The sequence below is a fragment of the Dicentrarchus labrax genome, unplaced genomic scaffold (assembly GCF_905237075.1).
Source record: "Dicentrarchus labrax unplaced genomic scaffold, dlabrax2021, whole genome shotgun sequence".
NCBI lineage: Eukaryota > Metazoa > Chordata > Actinopteri > Moronidae > Dicentrarchus > Dicentrarchus labrax.
The window spans coordinates 9,974,327-9,999,537 of record NW_026136717.1 but is presented as its reverse complement, the minus strand read 5'-3'; the positions used below and the strand labels follow the sequence as shown (position 1 = coordinate 9,999,537).

The window sequence follows — 25,211 nt, the reverse complement described above, 5'->3', positions numbered from 1 at the left end:
GGAAAAAGGTGGAGTGCCATAAACCATAAAGCATTACTGCTGTGTTGAATTATGGCTCCTAATGTTAAGATAGCTTTATATTATGTAAAGTATATTTTGTTCATCCATGGGTTTAACAGTAGGCCTTCCACTGAGATTTGTGGTATGACCTAACTGACTACTGGTCCATCCTGTTACCTCGAAGGGTCAGTGTACCCAGTATGATTGTGTGTCCATACTTCTTAAATTTGATATATTATGTTATGGCTAGCAAAAAGTGTGTGCATGTGTGTGTGTTTGTGCAGCTAAGCATGTGTTGTGGGCCAGCCCCGGCCGCAATGATTTATTATACCGCTTGAAGGGACTTGTACTTTCATGAGGTCACATGAGTAACATGGCAGTCAGGCATAGCACACTGTTCTCTTTGGCCCTGCTGGCGATAGGGAGGCATGCCAAAACAGCTAAAACAGATTCCAGTTTGCACATATTCTGGTACACAGCTAGGTATATATTCATTGTACGTACACACACAGACACAGACGCACACACGCGCACACAAACAAAATCAAATACTGTAATCCAGGCTTAATACTGCTTTATCACCTGCACAGGAGGCAAACGTTATGCAAATGCACATAAGCTATTCCAAAGGCACGTCAGATTTAGGCCCGTCTTTAATATGTCTTTTGAGAGGTTAATTCTATGCAAATACAGCCTCGTGAGTTGAAAAACGCTAAGGATATTTTTCTAATAACACTAAGGGGATGCCACCGAGATACAAAGTGGAGTCTTTTAGATTGACCATGGATGATTACTTTGAGCTTGGATTTTACTTAAAGGCCACTTTATTTGAGGTTTTTATTGCAAACATGAGTAGAAAAAGAACAGTTACGGTCATTTCAATGTTCAGACGTGCAGTGAATTCATATAGCTAAAGTAGGTTTATCCTGCCTACCGCTGAGACATCTTTGGTACGACAGACACATTTGCCAAATGACAGTAATATGAAAATGGAGCGATGTTAAAGTGGGCACAGTTTTTCTGTGTTACATTTTCTAGCTTTGGTCCTCTTATACTCACACTGAAATATCAAAAGAGTGGGTAAAGAAAGCCGGTTGCTTGAGAGACACAATGCACCACAATAAACGTAAAAAAAGAGAAATTGAACGTATCAAATCTGACATGTTTGTTTGTGCTTCTCCCATAAGTATCCCTTTTGCCTGCTCTCTGCAACAGTAAATAAATAAGTGCATTGTTGAAAATAGTCCATGAAAAACATGCTAATATTAGAAATGCATTTCATTCACTGATTTATTTGCTTTCAACTGATGGACTAAGCCTCTCACGCAAGCAGTATGTTGATGCTTGTTGATTTTGGTGCTGTTATCGACAGAATAGTAGAAACTCACTTGGCATACTTCAGTTTTTCCAGTTTGTATTCCTAACGTATGTATTTTTTAAACCATGCTTCATTTCATATTTTCTGTTTAGTTGTTTTGGACGAAAACCTTATTCCAATGACTTTTTCTCATCTCCTAGGTAGGGGCAAAGGGGGCATTGATTTCAGTGGTGTGTCGGCGAGGTAATACTACAGCATCGGGCAGCATGTTGGCACCTGCATGAACCCGACAGAGAAGCCTCATTTCTTGGTGAGTGTAATTTCAAGTTCAACAACCCACACATTTCACAGGGCAGCTCTTTTCCTCAAGCAAGGTTTTCCATATTGAACTTAAAATTTGTGGTTGCACATTTAGTAATGACTTTATCCCATTAATTCTTGAGAAAAAAAGAGCTTAATTCCTAAATAAGCTGCAGCATATTTCTCTTCACTTTAAGGTTTTACTATGAGAAAAGCAGCTTTCAGAATAAATTGGAACAGCATTGTCAACTATAGAATGCTGTGGGAGAGCCTTTTTTGAACCAAACAAGAAAATCTTTCAGATTAAATTGCATAAAATGACTGTAGGTTGAATTTTGTGAAAAGCTCAAGGATGTATTTAACTTAAAGATTTTGTAAAGATTGTTTTACGTTACATTTTTTGTACCAGTTTTTGAAAAACATAAACCACTATTTTGTTTATAATAAAATAAAAATGTAATTGATGAGTTTTACGATGACTTTTAATCAATTTCAATTGATTTGAATTGAGGAGCTGGTAAAAGATTTTGACAACCATAATTAGCACAATTTGTTCTAATTTGGACCTGAAAATATGTAAAACAACAATGCTCTAAACCACTGACATGGTAATCTATTAGACTTTAAAGGACCGGTGTATAGGATTTAGTAGCATCTAGCGGTGTAGTTGCAGATTGCAATTCACTTGTTTCACCCTCCCATTACAAGCCAGAGGCACAAACTACTACTCCTGTATATAAAATTATATGAAATGGCTCATTCTAAGGGAACAAAAACACAATGATTCTTATTTCCAGGTAATTATACACTAATGAAAACATACCTTATATTATATTCCATTTCTGCCAACAGATCCTCCTTAATGTTTCACACTGGATCTTTGTGCTCATATTACAATAAGATGAAACTCACTCACAAGGTTACTGATCTACTCCCATTGGAAGTTTCAAAATGAGTTAAAAGTCTGGAATTCAAACCGTGTCTGTATGTGAGTATAAAGAGTTAGCCTTTTAGGACTGAGACTTCGTTATATATAAAGAGTTATGGGACTAATTATGATGTGGAATTGGACCAGACATAATGAAACACATATCACTATCTGAAGCTAATTAGTTTAAGAAAGTACAAAGTTGTGTATCATCAACATAGTTGGTTAAGTTAGTGTTGACAGTGAATTTTAAAGAGGACAGAAATATTAAGGGGAGGCTGAACAGAAAAGCTCTTTTGACTACCACTTGTATTATTAACTCAGTCAACAAAAATGACACGCACTTAATTTTCTTCCACTTTTGTAAACTTTAGAAAATAGAATCAAAGATTGAATCATTCAACTTTAATTTCTAAACTTTCTCACAAATAAAAATTATATTAATCAAGGTTTTAGTGTGTTATAATTATCTTACATAATCTGTTCATATAATTGCACACAGTATCATTTTATATTTGCGCTTCATTAAATAGCTTGCATCTTTAAGAGAGCACCATCATTAGCAAGAATGTGTTGAATAAAAAAAATGTTTTTTTTCTCCACGTCTCCATCAGCACTCCTCCGCTTTAGAAAATATTTTTTTAACCATATTTTGAAGCATTTAAATTTCATGTGAAGCCTCTCTGAGGAAGCAGAAAATAAATTTGTAATGAAACAACACAAACAAAGAAAAAGAAAAGCAAATGGAAACAAAGACGAAGAAAGGGCTAATCAAGAACAAACCAGACAAAGAATAGACATAAACTCTGCTGAGAGTTCAAACTGGATTGAATGGGGTACTGCGGACAGCCTAAGAGAGAATATCAGAACAAGCTCATACAGGGACAAAGACAAGACACATAACAAACTCACTGGCATTCCGGCCTGATATCCATCTTTTAGTAAATAATCATTTAAAAGTAGTACCCAAATTATTGTTGTCAGCATTATTGAAATCCTACAATCATCATTTTAGTTGCAGATGAATACATTAGATAAAACAGGCACTGACACTGGAGCCATATACATCATTATAAGCAGACAGAATGTGATCATGGGACAAATTCATAGAATTGTTTCCCAGATTTAACTAAGGTCTGAAATACTAAAACCTGCTCTCAGAAGGGAAAATCCCTGCCCTGGGCCTGTGCGATGATGTAGCTGAGAAAATACATTCAGTGGGGTATAAATATTGCACGGTGAGTACATGGAAGGCCTTTTGGCTGATGAATTATTACAAAGTCCGGTGGCTTTATGCCAGCCTCAGAGTATATCTCGCTCAGCTTCACCCTGCAATAAGCTGTGGCTGGGGAATTGTGGTTATAGGCACACCACAAATAACTACCAACGATACCAGGAATCCATCACACTCATCCCACATGTTGTGTTCTTACACTTGAGTGCACTCAACAACAGCCGGTTAGCAAACACACACACACACACACACACACACACACACACAGCACACACACACACACAGCACACACACAGCACACGAGTAAGAATTGTCTGTGAAGCCTGAGCCCCAGCCCTCTAAACATATGTACTACAGTATATTTAGTTTAGAAACCATTATGCAGTATATTATAAATTAGATTTTCTAGATTTCCTCTGTGAAAACTGTGCGGAAGTGCTGTCAGGAGGCAGGACTGAGAGGGAAAATGTTTACTCGAATATTCACCTCCAGGATGCTTTGATAGATGGTTCGTCCCCCAACAGAGAAAACCGTGCCAACTACTCATGCTCACTCTTAAAAGAGCAAATCTGGATGACTGATGATGAGTCTATTCGCTACCAACATCAGTAGAACAAGGTTGTGAAATTAGTCCATCTTCTGCTCTTTTTTCTGCTAAATCACTTTTCATTTGCACGAGATAATCATGTAAGTCAGCCAAGCATGAAGTTAATGGTTAATACATCTGATTGTACCAATACAATAAGAATAAAAGGAGATCAAAATAAGCATCTAAATGGGAAAGGACTTTTGCTCGGCGCACTGCATTGTCGAACCAAAGAAATGTCAGGCAGGTTGTGTCTTTTGGTGATTAGTAAAAAAAAAAGCATAATCCCCAGAGTGCTGACACATTTCTTTTGAAAAACGCCAATCTGAAAAAGACAGATATGCTCTGCAAAATGGATCAAATCTGTTGTATGTCAGATAGCAGCAAGGGGTTTCCCAGGGTGAATCTCTGCTAAGCCACAAACAGACAGGATTAGAGACTGAAGTACTGACCATAGTAGATCAGGAAAATACAAAAAAAATTTAATGATTAGGGAGAACTTATGATAACCTCCAAATTACTTACCTAAATACAGTACACACTTCTACACTGTGTGCTCTGTGAATCAGCAGGGTTGTTCAGAGGCACAAATTTATAACCTTCCCTAATTTGTCGTAATAAACGTGCTAATTCTTTAACATTACACTGCTATTGTGATTATAAGGAAACAGCGTAGAAAATTAATTTTATTTCCTCTGCAAAGGAGGAATAATTTTTTCAGCAGAGCCGAGCCGCTGTGTGTGTTTAATGAAATGCGCGGATTTATCTCAAGGCACTATGGATGAGGTATTTAAGTCTGGTGCATATTTCATGACCGTTAACTGCACACCGGCTGCTCATTAGTTGTGTGACAGGTAAAGGCTCTGGTGCATTTTTGAAATACATTAAAAGATCTCGCTCTTAAGTAAAAAAAAAAATACAACCACATGTGCATGCAGGCACACAGAAAAATAAACACTGATGGAGCAAAAATAGCATTGGTTATTGCTTGTAGACATGATTAATTATATAATTCGGCATTCCATATCATATATTTAAGGTAAATGTCTACATAGCAAAAGCGAGTGTTATGATCTATTCAATTAAAACCTCTGCATACTTAATCCGATTACAATCCCCAGTAGGAATGAAAGAGAAATGTTAATATACACCTCCCTTAGTATCAAACTTTAAGGAAAAAGGCTATTTTAGCTGTTTGAGTCGTCAGTAAATATATGTTGGCTTCAAATGAATTCATTAAATGTATATATTTGGCTATTTTTCAGTCAGATGGGGTGTTATGCCAACCTTTACCCAGTGTGATACAACCACAAGATGGTGCTGTGTATCACCATTTGCCCTCCATGACTCACCTAAGAGACTGAGGCGATTACCTTCCATCATTAAAGTAAATTGGCTTCCATTAGTTTTTATTTGATATATACATATATACATGCAAGTGATGCATAAATATTGGGAGGCTTTATTAATAGATTTGTTTTTTGTCTTTTTTACACTAAATTAATGGAGTTTCCTTTGTTGTCTCCTTCAAAAACAAACTGCACAGGTTGCAGAAAAATGATTGACATTATCTAACAACACATATACATCTCTTTAGTCGGTATGGGAAATCAACTTAGTTATTTTCTTGATTTTCAGGTGAATTTTTTAAAGCATGTCTACTAAAAAAAATGAAGATAAATACTCGTTTGAAGGTCTCAAGATCAAAAACAACTTCTAACGATCACACTAAGAAAGGGGACCACCAATGCAGAATAAATTAGCTGCAGAGAGAATAGCTTTCTGTCTTTAAAGCTTTAGATACGTGCACATAAAGCTGGCATAGTTACAGTAAATCACAGTCATTGAAGGGAAATACATGTATGCATATACTGTATGCAAGAGGAGTCATGATGATAAAATAATAGGTATTGAAATTATAGTAAAATCCAGTAGATGGCAGTCTGTCAATACAGAATCTTTCCACCCACTTCCTCCTCACACCCACAGTTCCTCCAGTAGGTGTGCCTCTAGTCATCCAGAGAGGTCCCTTATTTGCAAAGCTTACCCTGCGCAGTTTGACGAATGAGCGCAAAGTGACAGCGCAAATTAACTTCCATTGCTGCTGTAACGAAGTAGACAAGCTATTTGGATGTGGAATTAAAAAAAAGAAAAAAAAAAGAACACAGATTATTTCCTTCATGATAGAGTCACACACTCACACACACACACCTCTGCAGTGTTTTTCCCCTCCTTCATTTTCTCCTCTTATATCTCTCGCACTCCATCTCTTACACTCGTACAAAGCTGAATGGCGTCACCACCCAACACACGCGTGCACACACATACACACACCTCCCTGCCATCTGTCTGTGCAGCGGCCCGTGTCTCTGGCACTGGGAGCAGTTGGGAGCAAGAGAGTGAAATAGAAAGTGTCTCTTGGCTCTCGAGTCCTGAATCCCACTTCCTCTCTTCTTTTGTCCTGCTGTGCTGTTGTCTATCAAATGGTCTCACGACATCACGCTGTCCGCCGATGGGCCCTCCCCTACTATCGTAACACCTACACTTGATGCCATTTGGAGAAAAATCTAATTCTCTCTTGCTGCCTTATGAGCTAAAAGAGATGGAGGATATGTGCTTTGTGTTTTTCAGTGCTCTCACTTCACAGTTATGAGAACTCATTCCAGCTCAGTTCATTAACTACGGTCTACACATTTTCCTCACAAATTTTAAAGCCTACAACTCAACAAGAGGAAAAATAAACATGCTTGATTAGCTTACGTATCAGGCGTTTCAAATTAATGCCGCAGATGGCAGACGGCAGAAATATAAAGGAAAATATGTGCGTGTTGCTTTATGGATATTATTACCTCTCCTGAAGTTGTAAGAAAGCTTTTTGTGAACGCTTCTTGAAGATAGTATATACCAGCATGAGTTTATTGGACATGCTAAATAAAATCTAGAACCAGAAAACACAGTACCTGCACACAACTGGATGAGAAAAGACCACGGTAATATGTCAGTGATTGTATGTCATTAAGACTGTTTCTCTTTTTAGGGATTTATTTTTTTTTTGCAGCTTTACAGAGAGCTTTGTAGGCAGCTTAAGTAATTTGAACAAAAATGCATTCCCTTTCTCTCTCAGTCTCCTCCATTTAGACAGCAAGCAAAAGTGCTTTCATACCGGTTCTATATTCAAGCGCAGTGATAAGAAATGGCAGCTATCAGCAAGCGGTTTGGAAGCCGCAAATAACTGTTATTGTGTGTGTATATATAAAAATTGATTTATGTGGCCTATCATTTAGCAGGGGCAATATGTGGATAAATAGGGGCTAATATAATCTTATGGAATGAATGAGAGGGTTAAGGAAAGGGCCAGGTGCTGCCTCAAGGTGAAAAAAGTATGATCAAAGTCCAAAGACAAAGGCTTATAGTAAGACACATCACTACCATGAAATATAATATATTTCAATATCTAAAGCAATGTGAGACCATCTAGTTACTGCATATACTGAAGCAAATATAGTTTCATAGAATCTAATCACGTTCTGTGGACGCTGCATATTTTTTTACATTTTCAACTAAATATAAGTGTACTTTCTTTTTAATAAAAAAAAATCTGGTTTTAAATATACAAATATTAGGCACTGTATGAAAGTTATTGGAGAGAGAACGGGGATTAACCTTATATCTGAGTTTTTAAAAAGCAAGGCCCCGCTTTCGAACAGTCTACCCCCAATTTCTCACAATAATACAGCAATTCTGAATTGGTTGGATTCATTACATAATTAACTAAAAGAAACAAAGTACAAAGAATTTAAGAACTTGTATCCCAATTTAAACCATAAGGTCTTAATGTTACAATATTTTCACGTAGCCCCCGATGTACATCCAAAAATTGGATAATCAACTGTCACATTTCTGGAAAACAAAATGGTGACGATTCAAATCACTCTATTCTTTTAATTCCAAAATGGTTGTTACTGCCATGAATGAGTAAGCTGGGCCCCACTTGAATTTGAATTATGTTAGGGGTACATTTAACTTTTTTGTTGGTAGATATAATATTTAGCACACATATCTACTTCTATAAAAAGCCTGCATTTCTCAAAGCTGATTTATTACCAGTTCTTTATGATGGACGGAAGAAATGAAACTGAGGTATGGGCTGAGAAAACCTCCAGTGAAAAAGAAAAAAAAACTTGCTTTTCTGACACCCTTCAATAATTTTGTGACAGTCCGTAATAGAAAAATGTTTAAACCTGATAAATGCATACATTCATGTATACTATATTGGATCCTAAATTATGCAGTGTTTTTGTACGTACTGTATTTGACTGCAAAAATATAGCTCTGGATTTAGAATTTTAAACAAAATCTGCCACCTTTTTAAAGGGTTTTATTTGCAGTCTTGTAAACAAATCATAGATCTGATAAGCTACTTTTCTGTTATGAATATCGGTCCCATTAAATGCAGAGGGAGAAATAGGCTTGGCGGTAGCAAACAGCCTCATGTTTACCCCTTGGCGCAGAGCTGGTGCCATGTCCAGACTTGTAAATCAGGCCCATTGAGGTAGCATAATGCCGATGATTATGACAGCCAGTCGCATGGGAGTGATAGAGGGACGTTGAGTTATGGGCTTGGGGAGGATGCCCAGAACTGAAGAGTCTCACAAATGGAGAAGCACTTTCACCAAAACACAAGTCCCCAGATGGGGACTAATGCTGCAGTTGGCGGCTGTGCCACCCAAATGAGTGCACATTAGCTGCTCAAAACCCACAGAATAGTGAAGTATGTTTGTTTTTTTATTTCACAGTTCTGCTGCTTCACTCTATTACCGCTAGATAATATTTCAAAAAACACACCGACTGAATGAAAGAGCAAGACACAGCCAAAGTATTTTGAAAGTGTTTTGTATTGCACTGGCATGCAATGCATCACTTAACTAGATGGCTTCAGGATGGGAAATGCATTCCCATTCACTGTATTACTAAGGAATGTACTGTTTGCATTCTGCTTTATTCATTCTACTCCCCTTTGCGGATGAACAATCATTCATTCACATTGATCGTCAGCCATGATAATATAATCAGGCGTAAAGCCTGACAAGGCTGGCCGGTCCGATAGATCAGAGCTGCTGACAGCAGAGCTATGCACAGGTCATAAACCCTCACCTTCCCTGTTTGACCCCACATCAATTTGGCTCTTTCCAATATGAATGCAAATAACAATGCATTTTTGGTGACATGTTTATGGTTATCTCTGTATCTCCACTCGCTCCGCCTGCTGCCCCTAAATGTGCTGATGTTACCGAGCTAATGGGATTGAAAAAGCTAACCTATTGCTCACTAGTGGTCAGCTTGCCACCGCCCTCCCCTCCGACACCTCCCCAAAACGTAAACACAAGCGTCCGCGCGTGCCCTTGCTCACACGCACACGCACACCTACATGTCCTCCACCCCAGTCACTTGTGTATGCATTGAGCTGATAAGTACTGCGGTTCATTTTCCCCATGGCAAAGCACAGTAAAAAACTGGGGAGTAATAATTGCTTTGGGGGGGGCGAGACGAGGATGGCTAAATATGCTTGATTGCCTCCTAAGCTTCGGTGCTGTGTAATGAAATATGGCTGCTGCAGACAGGGGCTCCCGTGCGATAGCTTTCTTGTCACTTTCTCACTTGCTTTTTTTTTTCTCTTTCCTTTTTTTTTTTTTACCCCTTCGCTCCTCTGTTCTGGCATTTTCGTCTTTGCTCACCCGTTGCCTTTGTTACAGAATGGCGTCCATCAAAGCATTTGTTGCCATTGAACACTTATCTTAGCTATAATGTAATAATTACGGGGGCCAAATCCAGCCTAATTGAGTATTCCTCACCACATCAAAACGCCATAATATTCCTCTGTTCTACAATTTAATTTGTGGATTCATTAACATGAACAGGGTGTATAGAGAGAAACCAGATAACAAGGAACTTAGCAAAACCCACTGCTGATGAAGTCAAGTTGAAGGGGATAGTAACCAGCCATATCCTCACCTGGGTAATTATGTTACCCTGCCATTTACAAGTTGGGACCCTAACACGAACTATATTTCTACTTATGTCCATGAAGACCTTTTAATGCAACTAAATGTGGAGTTGCTTCCATTTCTGCTTTTACATAAAAAACAGCAACATTCACACAGAAGATTTACTCTGAATTAACACAAATGAGAAGTTTTGGGCAGAGAGACTAGAGTAATCACGACATTCATAATCATCGTTGCTAATCATCTCATTTGACTGCCATAAAGCCCTACAAAAACATTTTAAAAGATAATGAGTGAAATTAAAGCTCACCCAGTGTTGCAAATAAATAAATAAATAAATAAATGTTTATCCCCAACTCATTTTTGTTGTTACCACCCAAAGCACATTTCTCCCTGTTGGTTAAATAAGTAGCTAATCATTTACAAGAATATTAGTCCACAGGCTTGTATGGGCACAGCAGCATCTGCTAATGCATTTAGCAAGGAAATAGCCTGAGAAAATCTTCCCAGCACATTAAATGTAAGATGTTTTTTCCCCCCTCTTTTTGCTTCCAGAATAACTCACAAGCCTAATTTGTTGTGCTACTTAAAGGAAAATGTAATTACACTTGTTTTCATTATAATTCACAAAGCCAATCGATAACTGTGGTTAAGTCATTCTCTACTGCACATGCAATTTTCTGTTCCTTCAGCTGAAATTTGGTTGCAAAACAAGTATTCTGTCTTTACTATATATTTTGTACATAATGGGTCTGAGTAAATTAACTAATTAACTGAACAACCTAACAAGAGTTTTTTTTATGGCAAATACTGTACAGTAAACTTCACTGGTGCTTTATTTTTAGTAGGCCATCCTTGTTGTTTGTAATAAGTGTGCAGATATAGCTGGTCTTTTACTTCACACAAACAGGTTGATTAAACTATTCATCCCTATCCTGTTTCTCTCTGTCTTTCTCACTTATGCAGTTCTCTTTCCTGAGACGTCAACCACAGGATGAGGCCTGCGGCAGGTAAGACTCTGGAAAGAATAGTTGATGAGCTGAGGACAAGAATGATCTGACCTCTGTTTTGCATTATTTCCCATTTGCTCAAATTCAAGGCCGCCCACATGCTGTGCTTTCTTTACGTTTTCACATTTATCTGCGAAGGGTTCGAGCCGATCACATGTCCAAATATCCGTCTTTGTTTAAGAGAGAAGTTGCCCATTTTGAGCGCAGAGACAGGGCTGGAGAATATGTCAAGTGATATCAAATCAAGCGCTAAGCTGAATCTCGACTCTTGCTCAATCCCTCCCATCTCCTGACCTGCAATGGGGCGGGGGGCGGGAGGGGGGGACAGACTATATCTGGCAACCTAAACCTTTTTAAAGTGACTGAGAGAGTGAGGGAGACTGACTGGCACTGATGGGACCAGACTAGGACTGTGCGCTGCTGTGCTGCACTGCGCCCGGGCCTCACAAGCCTGATTGATAGAGTGTGATGAGACTGTCACTGAGCAAGGAGAGCAGCAGAGAGATAGGCTAGATGGAGGGAGGGAAGTGGGCTGACCAGGGTAGAGAGATAGAGAGAAATAAATTTGAGAACATGTGAAGGATGAAGTGGGGGAATGAAGTGGCTGGATGGAATGTGTTTCGGACACATGAAGGATGGGGAGGTGGAGGGGTAGTGGGGAGGGCGCTGTCGGAGAGGTGAGTCAGATACCGGAAGGCTGAAGGCTCCACTTATATGCAAGTTAAGTTTGGCAGTGACGGATTTGGTTGACATGACGTGATCATATGTCACATTGTGGTTGGACTTTATTTAAAGGGTCATTTGATCCAAATTACAACACAAAAAAACCCCAAAACATTGGTGTTTATATAAAGACCAGTAGAAAAACATGACAAATCCAGATGCTTTCAGGACACTAGGGGTCATGGAACGGTTTGATGAGAATGATAATGATGTGAATCCTATGGGAGACTTATCCAGACTTACAACGCCACATTGATTTGGAATGAAATGTCATTTTTCAATTCTGTAAGCTTTATGAACAAAATTCAGTTCTCTGCCATGGTTTTGGTTGAGTTTAAATTGAATGTGTAAACATTCAATTTATATGCAACATTGTCTCAGATGAATAAATAATGAATATGTCTTTAATGGACATATGTGCACATTTGCAAAATGTTCATATGGAACGTAAAAGCAATCACTAACAAAATATTTATTTTGTATTCCCGGCTATATCGGCTCTTGCAATACAATATCTACTTATTGCAACTTAAAGGACCAGTCTGTAGTATGAAGAGGCATCTAGTGGTGAGATTGCATATTGCAATACTTACTCAGAGTGTGAACTCTGACCTCCAGTCCTGCACCTTGTATATCCACAGTCCACCCCAACCAGGCAGAAAAATTGGCAAAACAAGTAGTATATAAACTTAATTGCACAGACAAGGTTGGTATATGAAATATCTGATGTTGGAAACAATGCAATAATTGGCCATGGTACATGTTGAAAATGTTATTTTGTCACCTGGCTGATACACAGCCCATACTGGAATGGAAATTACCCAATTATTTCATCTACATAACTACTATTTCCTCTACTGTATGTTGTCCATGTGAATGTCATAAATAGTTCACTGGCTTGTTTATCAGTCTATCAGCACCTGCTCTGGACACAATATTAGATCTTGTGGACACATGGCATCTTGGCAGTGAATGGAATACAGGCTGGGCTAAAGCCCTGTTCTGGGAATTCCACAGTTAGTGATTTCAGACTCAATAAAGGCACCATGTTTTACTTTTATCCTTGCCTGAGGAAAGAAGGCTGACTCACCAGAACGCCAAAGTTATTATTAGTGCCTCACATGTGCGGAGAAAAAGCTATGGGTATGTGTGTGCGAGTGTGTGAAAGACAGAGAGAGGCTGAGCTCCAGCAGCAGCGTTAAGTGCATGCAGGAGCAGCATGAGGAACTCTTATCTGCCACCTGCCAAGCCCTGACCAGGGCCCTGACTCCTGCACCCCCCTCCCTCTGTCTCTCTCTAGCAGGGCTTCCCAGTAGTCTGCTATAGGTAAGGCGGCCAGGTGAAATGAGCAATTCCCATTCAGGGACAGCAGCGCTGTGCAGACTCGCCCTGTGAAATGGCTGCTCACTTTGGCAGATCAATGCACTCTTTCCCTCGTGCACTGTCACTGAGTGATAGCCAGGAAGAAATAGAAGGGAAAAATGAGTATGGGTAGAGAGAAGGGAGAGGTGGTTTTGTACGTATGTTTGTTTGTGCACATGTGTGAGTGTGTAGAGGGGGTAGTGTGTTAGCAGGGCATTTAATGATATTTGCCATGGCTGCTCTGAGTGAGTGCTGTTGGAGGAAAATGGGAAATGCTTTGCATAAACTCAAAAGACATGCAATATTGCTGTTGCCTCTTTGGGAAGAAAAAGACACATTCCCCAGTCCCACCGGATATGAGAATATTCAGCTGCTGAACTGGAAATTTTGCCAATATGAATGATATTAGAGACAATCATATTAACATGCTTAAATGAATTCCTCATCTCTGCAGTGATGAAACTCATCTGTCAGACATTTATGGCATAGGCACACATTAAACATATAGTTTCAAGGGCAAAATTGTGAAATGAAATACTTCTACCAGATAATCATACAGACTCAACCTGTGGATTTCTTTCTTTATATATTGTGTATTTTTTTTATGCCATGTCTTTGTTCTTGGTATTTGCAAGTATGATGACACAGAATGTAATAAAGCAGAATTGTGCGAAAGCTGGTGTATGCCTATCCAGTGATGTCAAAGGTAAAATTAAAGCATATATTTACATAACATATAAAAACTCCTCCTTTAGGTTTATTACTGTAAAATCATTTTATATACCATATTGCACAAGACCTATAATTATGCTCAAATCACCTCTTCCTAGTTGTTGAATTTGAATGTTACAGAGGTGCAAGATAGAAATAAAATATCTGATGGGAGAATAATTTCCAAAATTCACACACTCTCTGGCAACATTCTGCTCTTGCAGGGACTCTGAATCATGTTCAGCTACAGATGATTTCAACAAAGCACTTTGTTGATTGGTTATTGGTTACATCATTGGTTCATGCTAGCATGAGGGCTAAGTGATTCATGGTCAATCTATTATTTAAATCTCAAAGCTCATCCATAAATATACAATTTGCATAATTAACACTCACAATATTTTGCTCATCTGAACAAATACATCAGATTTGTATATGCAATAGTGTAAACAACATAATTGCACACAGTGTCTGTTAATCACTGTATTTTATATATTGTATTGCATAGATTTTAACCTAACCATCAATACAATGCAAACTATGACCGAGCCTTGCAGCAGGGTAGCCTTGGTTCCAATATCTGTCCTGACCAATAATACTAGGCCTAATTAACTATGGTTAATAATCTGTACCAAACCTAAATTAGGTGCCGATCAATGTGCCGATCAAGGGAATACTGTGTGAATAAATCTAATCTAAAAAAAACATTAAATATTGAATACAAACACAGTCACAATATTCTATTTTTGGCCACTCTAAAAGAAAATGACAAATTCTTGTACAAAGACTGCAATAACTGTTAATAAACAAAGCATCTTGGGAACAGATGTTTGAACACTTTAAACCCTGATTTTCTCTTTGATTGGTTGAAATTGATCATGAACCATGTGACTCCCTTTGTTTATAGGGCCAAAAGGCAGTATACCGGGTCTTAGAATAGAAAACTGTGTCCACAACAAGAGCTTATCCTCACAATTTGACAAGTGTTGATTCTGTCATACTCTGTACAATCTCTCAATATTATCTCAGATTGGCAAGGACTTCTTGAACCAATCTCACTAAAACCTTACTAAAATCTCATTTGCTTTGGGATCATTTGGTCATGTTTTGTAGTCTACAGTGTTTCTGTAAGCATAGCAAACAGCTGTGAACCTCAGCTGAGGGGCAGATTAAAATGTATAAGAAAATGAAATCACCTTACTCCCTCTTGTAAATCATGAAGGAGTGATAGTCTCTAAGCAATCCACGCCACTTCAGATTCATTAAAGACTGCTTGCCAAATCTAGGCTGACTTAAAATGGCATACTGAACAAACTGAAAAAAGCAATGCCTTAATGAATGAGCAATGAATTATGGATCCAGTTTGAACAAGGAAGTACAGAAGCACTTGACCTGAAGCTAAATCTCACTCTGTGTATAATATAAGAACAAGCCTTTTACAGCCGTGTCATAATTGCAGCTGCAGTCTTAATCATCTGGTAGAACACATACTCCAATGTGGAGATATTAAAGGATTTTTTTTCACTTTTACTATTCAATTTTACAAGCTCATGAAACATTTCCCAATGAATTCAAGCAGAAAGTTAACTGACTTATAGATAGGCCTAAAATGAAAGACTTATCCTGAAATCTATATTGCTTTTGACAGGAAATTTAGACTTGATGATGGCAACTTTATATTAAAGGATATATATTTTAGTGACAGATGTGGCATACAAATTGATTTAACCTTTATTGCTACTGTTCATATAGTTTTCTTATTACTAAACCATGGCTACAAGTCAAATTCTTCTTAACTATTTATTTAGCCACTCTCTTTGTTCTAAAAGGTAATCTATCATCTTTTCCATCCCATTTCCAAATCCCTGATGCTTTATGTCCACAGTATCAAGTCTCTCAACATCAATGAAGCCCAAGTTAAAAACATAGTCAGACCTATGCAGACATGACAGCAATAAAGTGCACTTGATTATATGGTTGAAAGTAAGGACAAGGAGACAGAAGTGCACAGGATAAGAAAATCGAAAAGAACACAGCCTCTCAGCTTTGATTGCGCCGAACATCTTGAAGTTAGAAAGTCCCGTTTGTGTGCAGTCTTGGCAGAGGCAGGTGCAGGAAGGTTGAATCTTGGTCATCAACTGTCAAGGCAGTAATGAACAGTGTTTACAAGTAATACCATGCGCTGCCACATTTCAGGGTGTGAAATGTCAAAGTGTCCATTTTCCCCAAGCTAGTCAGAAGCAACACTGTCAGGGCTTCAGCTGTAAACAATAAAAAAAGAGAGACAAGACAGCAACAAGAAGCTTTCTCCGTTTCACCCATTACAGTCAGAGTGAGTGGGAAAGATTGGTAGAATGTCAAGCCTGGAAAAATAGAGACGCTTGCAAGGGGTAGAAAAAGTGGATTCCAAGTGGATTCCATTTTGCAGACACATGATGATAGCTGTTAAACAAAACGGAGAGGGAAGGAAAGCAGGAGAATCTGGGAGAGGAGCACTGAGACACGAGGGACAGACAGGTGATACGAGACAGACAGGCAGAGAGACACCTGCTGTTGCATCACCTGCTGTAATAATAGTGTTGACATTCAAATGGAAAGCTCTGACAATAGGAGCTGGCTGAGGCAGCACACAGTATGCAAATAAAAAGAACACATCAGGAAATATTAGCTAGCGTCAGGACTTTTCATACACACACATTGAAAACCACTTGACCCTTTGGCATCCCACAAGTGCTTGTGTATTATATGTGTGTGTGTGTGTGTGTGTGTGTGTGTGTGTGTGTGTGTGTGTGTGTGTGTGTGTGTCTGTGTGTCTTTGTGTTTGTGTGTAAACAAGCACAGCTGACACATTAAATGAGCTGGTTTACCATTAACGTCTATTCATTTCATACTAACTGTGCATCCTAGGCCATGTAGAGAACTATATTGGCATTGTATCTTTGTTTAGACTGTATATAAACGCATGTAGAGTGTACTGAAGTTAATTACTTCTCTGCCTTCCAATGCAATTAGTTAATCCCGTGAAGTAGTGTATAGGGTTTGTTTATCTTGATTGGCATTCCAATTCCACTCACACTTCCACTCCCTCATTCTCGCTGTCATGGTATCTTGAATACCCAGGTTAAACATAATTCAGAAACGGAAAGGATCATTAGTTGGCAAATTCATTCTTGACTCTCTCTTTCATGCACCCCACATGGCCCCAAAGGGCCTATCAATCAAAATCAGATTCAGCTGATATCACATTCACCATTGCACATATTTCATTCCCTTTAAAGTGCTCAGCAGTCTTTTGTATCAATGTAGACCTTTGGTGATTGGAGTAGAAACTTTTCATGTTTGAACTCAGTGGGGTTTGAAGGACTGCAGACATCAGCAGATCCTCACTGATGCACAGGTCAATACCTATTATAGTAAAAGCAATAGTCAATGTTGTGCTCTCACATTACCAGCTCTATATGTGGTTGCTTTCAAAAGCTGTGACCCTTTCTACAGCACTTTGATAACAAATCTGACGGTTTAACCACACTGTGATTGTTTGTCTTGTCAGAATCTTTTTCTGTATTATGTGAGAGCAAAATAAAAAAGATGGGATATAGAGAGAAGAGTTACACGTCTCCACTATACATAGAATAAACTCTATTATGGCTGCCTGTTCCAAAGTCGAGATGATTGGGTGTTTGCCATCAGTGCTCTTTGAAAAGGCCTGTGCATGTAGTGTAGGCTTGCCAAGTCACTACCACAATTTTAAATCATTTACGTAACCTCACCTTTATCAACTTGCCTGTATGCAATCCCTTTTAACTAATTGTAATTCTTGACTACAATTAATTTCCTATTGCAGTTATAAACCCACCAGCATGATAATCAAATTTGGAATAGTCAGACCACTTGACACAATATTCTTCCATTAATCCTTACCATCAATCAATCTCCCTATTGCACATAATGGTGTTCAAGTCTTTAGTACATTTTTTAAAATCTTTCAGGTTCTCTAAAACCAACTGTCTGCTATTTCACATGGATAGTTAAGATAATTGAATAAAATAACAAAATAATATTATATGATACAGGTGCTGGACGGCGATATAATTCTGCCATCACCTGACAACGATCCTGCTCGATGTGTTTCACCCCAGCAGAAACAAAATATATAATAAATAAGGCCCTAATTTGGAGCCTTGTGGCACTGCATATGTTAAATCTTTTCAATTCCAATTCTTCTAGTATGAAAACTTGACCAATTATGGGATGATGTCTGTTTTACAAACTAATTAATATGAAAATAAATTTGTTGGTTTTGTATCACTTAAAGCACCTTATAATCGTCAGGTATCTTACCTGATGGAAAACTAATTATGTTTTTATAGTGAGGCAAAAGGTATGTTTAAGTTGGTGTGAGTTCATATTCAATCTACAACCAAGAATTAATATTGGCTTTTTTAACCATAATGACAATCTTTAGTTTTAGATGCCTAACTGTACCCATATACCTATTGTGGGAATAATTCATTTTAGAATTAGGCAAAAAAGCATTATCTTGAATCCCGGGTTTAGCAGAATTGCCTAACACCAGAGTTCTGTCTGTCAATACGGTTAGTATATTGAGATTGTCCTAAAAAAGAGTTACAATTATTGCCATTGTGCTTGTCACTTGTTAAATCTTAGTCGTACATGGAGGGAAATTATTACAAAAAACAAGACTGTAGAGTTTGAATATCTGAATGTACTTAAGAAAGGAAAACGTAAGAAAAGTAATGCTCTGATTTATACAAGGGAGCAGAGGAGTGTAGACAAGCTTGAGCGACTTAAAAGTTTTCTATGGGAAATGAGATTTGGAATATGACAGAGCTCCTAATATCCTTACGCACAGCATCCCAGCATGTATGCTAATGCCCTGTCCTGACCACTAATACACAACAGGAAAAGTGGGCTAAGTAAAATGAAGGAGGAAGCTGTGAAATATAATTTTGAATGCCTATAACGACTACAGTATCAGCCGTCTTGGATCTGTACTCCTTCATTCGGATGTTCTCATTTGTATCCACACCTGTGTCATTCACAGCCTTACGTCTTAACCTAATTTCATGGTCTGTGGGTTTGGATGGATGGCTCTGCTGCAACTTGTACACTGAGGGGAGGAGAGAGAGTACCATGAGTGTGTGTGTGCGTGTGTGTGTGTGTGTATGTGTGTGTGTGTGTGCGTGCGTGCGTGCGTGCGTGCGTGCGTGCATCTGTGTGAGTGTGCACTCACACAATAACACAATTTGAAAGAATGAATGAGAGAGAGCGAGAGAGAGAGAGAGAGAGGATGCGCTGCTACAATGGCATAGAGAATTGTAGTCCCTGCCAGATATTAACCTTTTAACCTTGTACTTTTCTGTTAACAAAAATACATTAAGCTCCTCCAGATAGCTGACAGTGAATTGGGGTTTTACAGATTTTCACTGAGCATGACTGAATGATCAGAGGTGAACCCATTTTGTGGTAATGCGCTTCAATTACAGTAAAAGTCTGCTAAAAACACATAAGTTAAAACGATGATATATTGCAGAATTTGGTAACTGGCAATAACATTTGCTGTTATTGCCATTCATGATCTGAATGTTACATGAACCATGCTGAACTGGAAAAGAGAGCAGGGGAAACAAGACTACTGAAAGCAAATATAATGGTCAACAATGTAATGCACAATAACCTTAAAATCACAGAGAAAAAAAGAGATTCGGAAACTGAGCGTGAGTAATTCCTATTAATACTACTACCAGTTGTTCTAAGAGTTTTGTACAGTATAATGCCTGAAAACCTTTTTTGTCATTGTAATTGTTCAGTATATTCTTAAGCAAAGTGTCAGCAATGCCCTTTTAGTTTGCCAGAGTATCTTGTGGTGTAACGGCTTATTTAGCCAAACCAGGCATGACACCAATTATACTGGAGGGAAATCGATTCCAACAAAGCACTCTGCTGGGACAAACAATAAAATGATCAAAGTGACTGGATGTTTTGCTTGTGACAAGCAGCAAAATTAGTTTGTACTTTAAACTTACTTTTTAACCCAGTCAAAATCTGTAATTTCTTGAAGCTATTAAGAGTACTTGCCAGCGTGACATAAATACATGGATACAAAGACATACAGAAAAATAAGCAGGAAAATGGCAACAAAGAGGAAAAGATTAAACTACAACGGTTTCAACAATTGTGTTGCAACAACACAAGGATGATAAAAGGCCTATTGCAATCCTTCATTGCAAATTGTCTTTTTCACAAGTCCACAGAGTTCTACTACAGAAAGTATTCAAGATAATTGCCTTCCCACACATTCATTGATAAAGTTGGTGACATTTTACATGAAGGCAATGTGGCTCAAAAGTCAGGTTTATGTCTGGTGCCCTAGCAGTGTTATTTTTATCCAGTTTTTATTTCTCACACATCTTCAAGAGAAATGCGCTTGAAAGAAAATGTCATGATAGAATAAAACAACACTCAAAAAGTTATATACAAATAGCACAGTATGAATTTGTAGCCGATTTTTAACCTCATCTTACCAATAAACTTGAATTTTCACCGCTTAAAATAAACTATTTTGAGAGTCTCAGTGCACTTCCATGGATTAGACATAAGGTGTTTCAATATCAGCCTACAGGTAGGTGATTATGAGTAGGCCAGGTAAAGCAGCGATAGCTCCAGACAATAATTTTGTTCTTTTTTCATTAATGTGTACACATTATGTACACTTTGTACACAAAGAGAATACACAGCTTTATATTAATTAAAAGGTAACCTTTGTCTGTCACAGTGTTCGAAAGACCACCGCCTTTGTATTTTATTATCTCTTACTTTGCCTCTGAGGCACTTCATTTTCTATGTTGTCGTTATACATGTGAAATTTGAAGTTCAGAAGGGAAAAAGCAGTAAGTCACACAGTTTGCACTAAGCTTATTTTAATTACTGTAGTATCTCACTTGTGCTCTGATGGTACAGTCCTCTATGAAATGTACAGTACTGTGAAATATATTAAAATCATAATGAATATGCTAATTATCCTTTTTTATATTCAGAATCCTACAATGGTTTTATATTCTAATGACAATAGCACCATTTTATGTAAGTTATAATAAGTGCATGTGATTACAGATATTATAATATTGCATGTATGTTATAATACAATAGTCCATTGTGCTGAACTAAGCTGCAGATCTGTAATATTATTGTAATCAGTAAACCATAACTTTGACTCATAAATGGCCATATCTGAAGTGTTAGTGACTGTTCTACAGTTCATTTTTATGCTGTCTGGTGCCTAGTGCCACTTGATGTCAATCTTAATTCCTGTTTCCAGACGCTAGTCTGTTGAAGATAGATCCCTCATATGTCAGAACCACACAGACCATTTCCTGGAGTCCGCTGTGACTGTCAGGCTCCACGGACCATGAAAGCTGTATATGTGATGCCCGAAATTACCTCATCGTAGAATGCCACAGACTCCCACATTGGCGTGGTCACAACTATCCCTTCAAGAGACACTAAGGGAGCTCACTGACACTTTTAGGCAGCTCTTTGCCAACAAATATAGTGGGAACTATTTCACATTCTCAGACAGAAACATAAAATAAATCCATTTCACAGTATGTGGGTAGAAATTGAGTTGAGCATGAATTATCAGGTTAATGGTGTCCAGGACATTCAGTAGGTTAAATCATAGATTTTGCAATGAAGGATGATGTGTTTTTGGCATTTTAAAAAGGCACCACAGCAGCCACAAAATACCGAATCAAAACACTGTAAATATATGTGAATTTTTAGAACGTGGTGTATAACATCAGCACTGAGTCTTACAATCTGTCTGCAGTCTTAACAAGAGGTGTCTGAGGCAAGAGTGGGGAAGAAACCCAACTCTCTGTGGTACAATTATAGAAGTGCACTGCAGTCACTTAGCCTGCTAATACACGGTGTGATATTAATTACTGTTTGTAAACAATGCACTTTGCAGAGATTATTGCATGCACTCAGCGTCCTCCATTTGTGTTTGGTAATTCTCACAAGTGATTAAGTGGTGAAGCTAGGACAGCTGTTCAAGATGAGTTCATTGGCATGTTTAATTAATTGCACTTGAGATAATTATTCAATCATTACTTTGATTAATTTTCTGCGTCCCAGATAATGCATCAAACGTCTGCTTGATGTCAATAGTTTTGAAAGCGTGAGCAGAACAAGGCTAACCATTTTTGGGGAGCTTGATTTAGGAGTAAATCCTGCTTTGTGGAGCAAATAATGGCAATGTCAGCTGACCATGGTAGAAATACATTATTATGGCTGCTTGGTTGATTTGAACAATCTAATGCTCACTTAAGACACCCATAGCAGTATGTCTGTTAACACCTGTGAGGGTTACATTTTTTCCTTGTGTTTCCAACACATCAAAAACACCCTGTCACTGCTCACTTCAACGTTTTGAGTCGATTCAGTCTGCATTATGTCTGAAACATGCTTATTCTTCACCCCCTCAGATATGCAGGGTAGTGGCAACATCCAACTGAAGGAAAGCCAGGCAAATCGTTTGTGAGAGATCTTGTCAAACAGATTAATTCCCACCCTGAGCCTCGGGGTTCTGGACCGTTTTTCTGTCATGCTGCTTTGCCAGGCTCCCTCTTGATAATACCCCAAAGATAAAATTAATTGTGCAGGGAGATGTGGGATGGGGAGTATCTAAAAGGACCTTGAGCAACACATGAAGCTTTCTTTTTCTCTCTGCTCCTCTGCATGTGAAAACACAGAAACAATCAAACCGTCAGAAGCATGACACATTGCACCAACGATCACTAACTTTGTTTGGAAGTTTCTGGAAGTGGGAAGATCTGAGAGAGATGTGAAGGGACAGAATCAACCCTCATGAAATATCCTTGTCTAAGAATGTCTACGCTTAAATTACCATCAAAGTGGAATCCCTCACTTCATCAGTAGTTTGATAAAAAGAGGGTTGGAGTATCAGTATTAGTCTACAGCTGTCTAGTTGTACATCTGCAAGTTCAGGAATATGTTCTTCTGTTCTTTCAAATAGAGACGTGCTACTAAAAACCTCACACTGGCACTAGGGGAAAAGTCAGAGGATCACTAAAGTCATTAGGATTCGTCCGGTCAGGGCAATATTTGTGCAAGATTTCACGGCAATCCATCCAGTAGTGGTTGAGATTTCTCATACTTCCCTCCTGGAAATACTGCCCATTTAGCTTCACTATACAGTGCAGCAGTGAAATGCAGTCACACTCTAAGTGAAGCAGACCTTTCCCACAACCTCCTGTCACAGCAAACAGCTCAGAACATTAGCTAATCCCTGCTGTGACAGTGTGCAAGCACACAATGTCTCAGTCTTTCATCACCACTGGCCTTCAAAAGCCACCAAAAGACCAATTTAACCAAGAAATATTCCATAGAGGGCAACGCCGAAGAGCAGGTAGATTGTGGCAGCTGTACTTTTTTTTTTCAATAGCCCCTTGGCACCTTAGTTGCCCCTGTCACCTCCGCTGGCAGATGGTGCAAATGAGCCTTTATGTGTTGCTGCTAGAGTCTGTGACACTGAAACAAAAGTGTTGCTTTTAGTACTGTCATAGTCAAAACACATCAGCGATTGCTTCAGAGGTGGATAACGTTTGTACTACTACTGGAGCTTAAATCAGGGTTTTGTCGGCTACTGTCTTTTTTGCTGTGACAAATGCAGACTGGAGTGATTTGGCTCTTGTCGTTATTCTTATATTTTTTGTAGCAGAGACGTTGGTGCTGTCAAGACAGTGCTGTATGAATAAGAGATGAGATCTTTAAATTGTTTGTTGGTACAGAATGCTCATTCACTTCTTTGTACGAGGATTCTCAGTGTAGTCGAAGTGTAGTCCAAGAAAGTGTCTGTGCTTACAGCGAAATAAATCTATGTTTGGCACTTTCCCTGGATATGCATTTGGATCTCATTTTAGTGAGTGTTTCACACACATACACAACGCACAACCCCACATAAACACTCGCAATCCCTTGGCAGCCCACATCCAGCAGTTTTGAGCTCAAGTAGTCGCCGCTGTCACAGTGTGACATCATCAACCTGGCTGGCAGTGTCCCAGTGGTGTCCTCCTTTGGAGCCAGAGATATCCTTCAACAGAGCTCATCATGTGACGCTGCTGTGTCACTCAGGGGCCCAGACAGGCAGTGCAGCAGGGATGACAGCCCGGGAATGAGAGCTCAAGAGCAGGTAGAAACTATTGACAGGACCCCGGGGAGCAATTATGAGTGAAGCCCAAGGGCTTGCTCAAAGGAACCTACAGCTTGTTTAAGTCTATCAAAAACACAGCTCAGACCCCTGTTGAGGGATAATAGTTATTTCTAGTTAGCTAGTCACAAAAGTATGTTTGATGTTCAACTGGTGACAGATTAATCATATAAACTCCACGAGGTTGTCAAACTTAAGAGTTTAGCTTAAAAGTAAATTAAACTATTTGGCATTTCTGTCAGTAAAATCTTGTCAGTCGTCATCTTCGAATCTGTGAAACAGTAAATGTAGTGATGTGATTAACAAGCTGACCTTTTGTGAGCTTTTTCTCTCCTCAGCATTTGTATTTTTAAGCCTATAAAAATCCAACAGGGATAAATTCAATAGCTACCGTTGACACTCAGGACATCACTCTCCATAAAATACCTGCAAATGATCAAGGCAGACAGATAATGGCTTGGAAGAGGACTCGGCTTGCTGCCCTGTGACAGACATTTCCAATTAAAAAGGGTAAATAACTTGAGATTCATCTATTTCACCCTGTCCTGAGATATATCAGCCCATCGTGCCTTAAATCTGTTCACCCCTGAAATGGTAATATCACAGATTTGGATTTCCTCTGCAAAGAAAAATGTCATATAGTTCCAATATCCTCATGCTCCTATTTAAATCTCCCTGCCCTGTCTGTATTAGAGCTTTCATGAGGCAACCCAAGCGTGGGAGGAAGCTTGTGGTATCAGTACAATATAATATGAAAAGTAACTGCGCCTGAGTTTGCAGGA

At 38.7% G+C, this 25,211-nt stretch overlaps 1 protein-coding gene across 39 annotated transcripts in view; it reads left to right on the top strand.

Annotated features, from left to right (window-relative positions):
• The window catches only part of LOC127379623 (receptor-type tyrosine-protein phosphatase delta), a 353,106-nt gene that overhangs the window by 142,889 nt on the left and 185,006 nt on the right, over positions 1-25,211 (top strand). For all 39 annotated transcript variants that reach the window (XM_051429470.1, XM_051429457.1, XM_051429468.1 and 36 more), the window contains exons 6-7: positions 1,519-1,628; positions 11,338-11,381. The gene's annotated coding sequence lies outside the window, so the exon portion shown is untranslated. The remainder of the gene's footprint in view (positions 1-1,518; positions 1,629-11,337; positions 11,382-25,211) is intronic.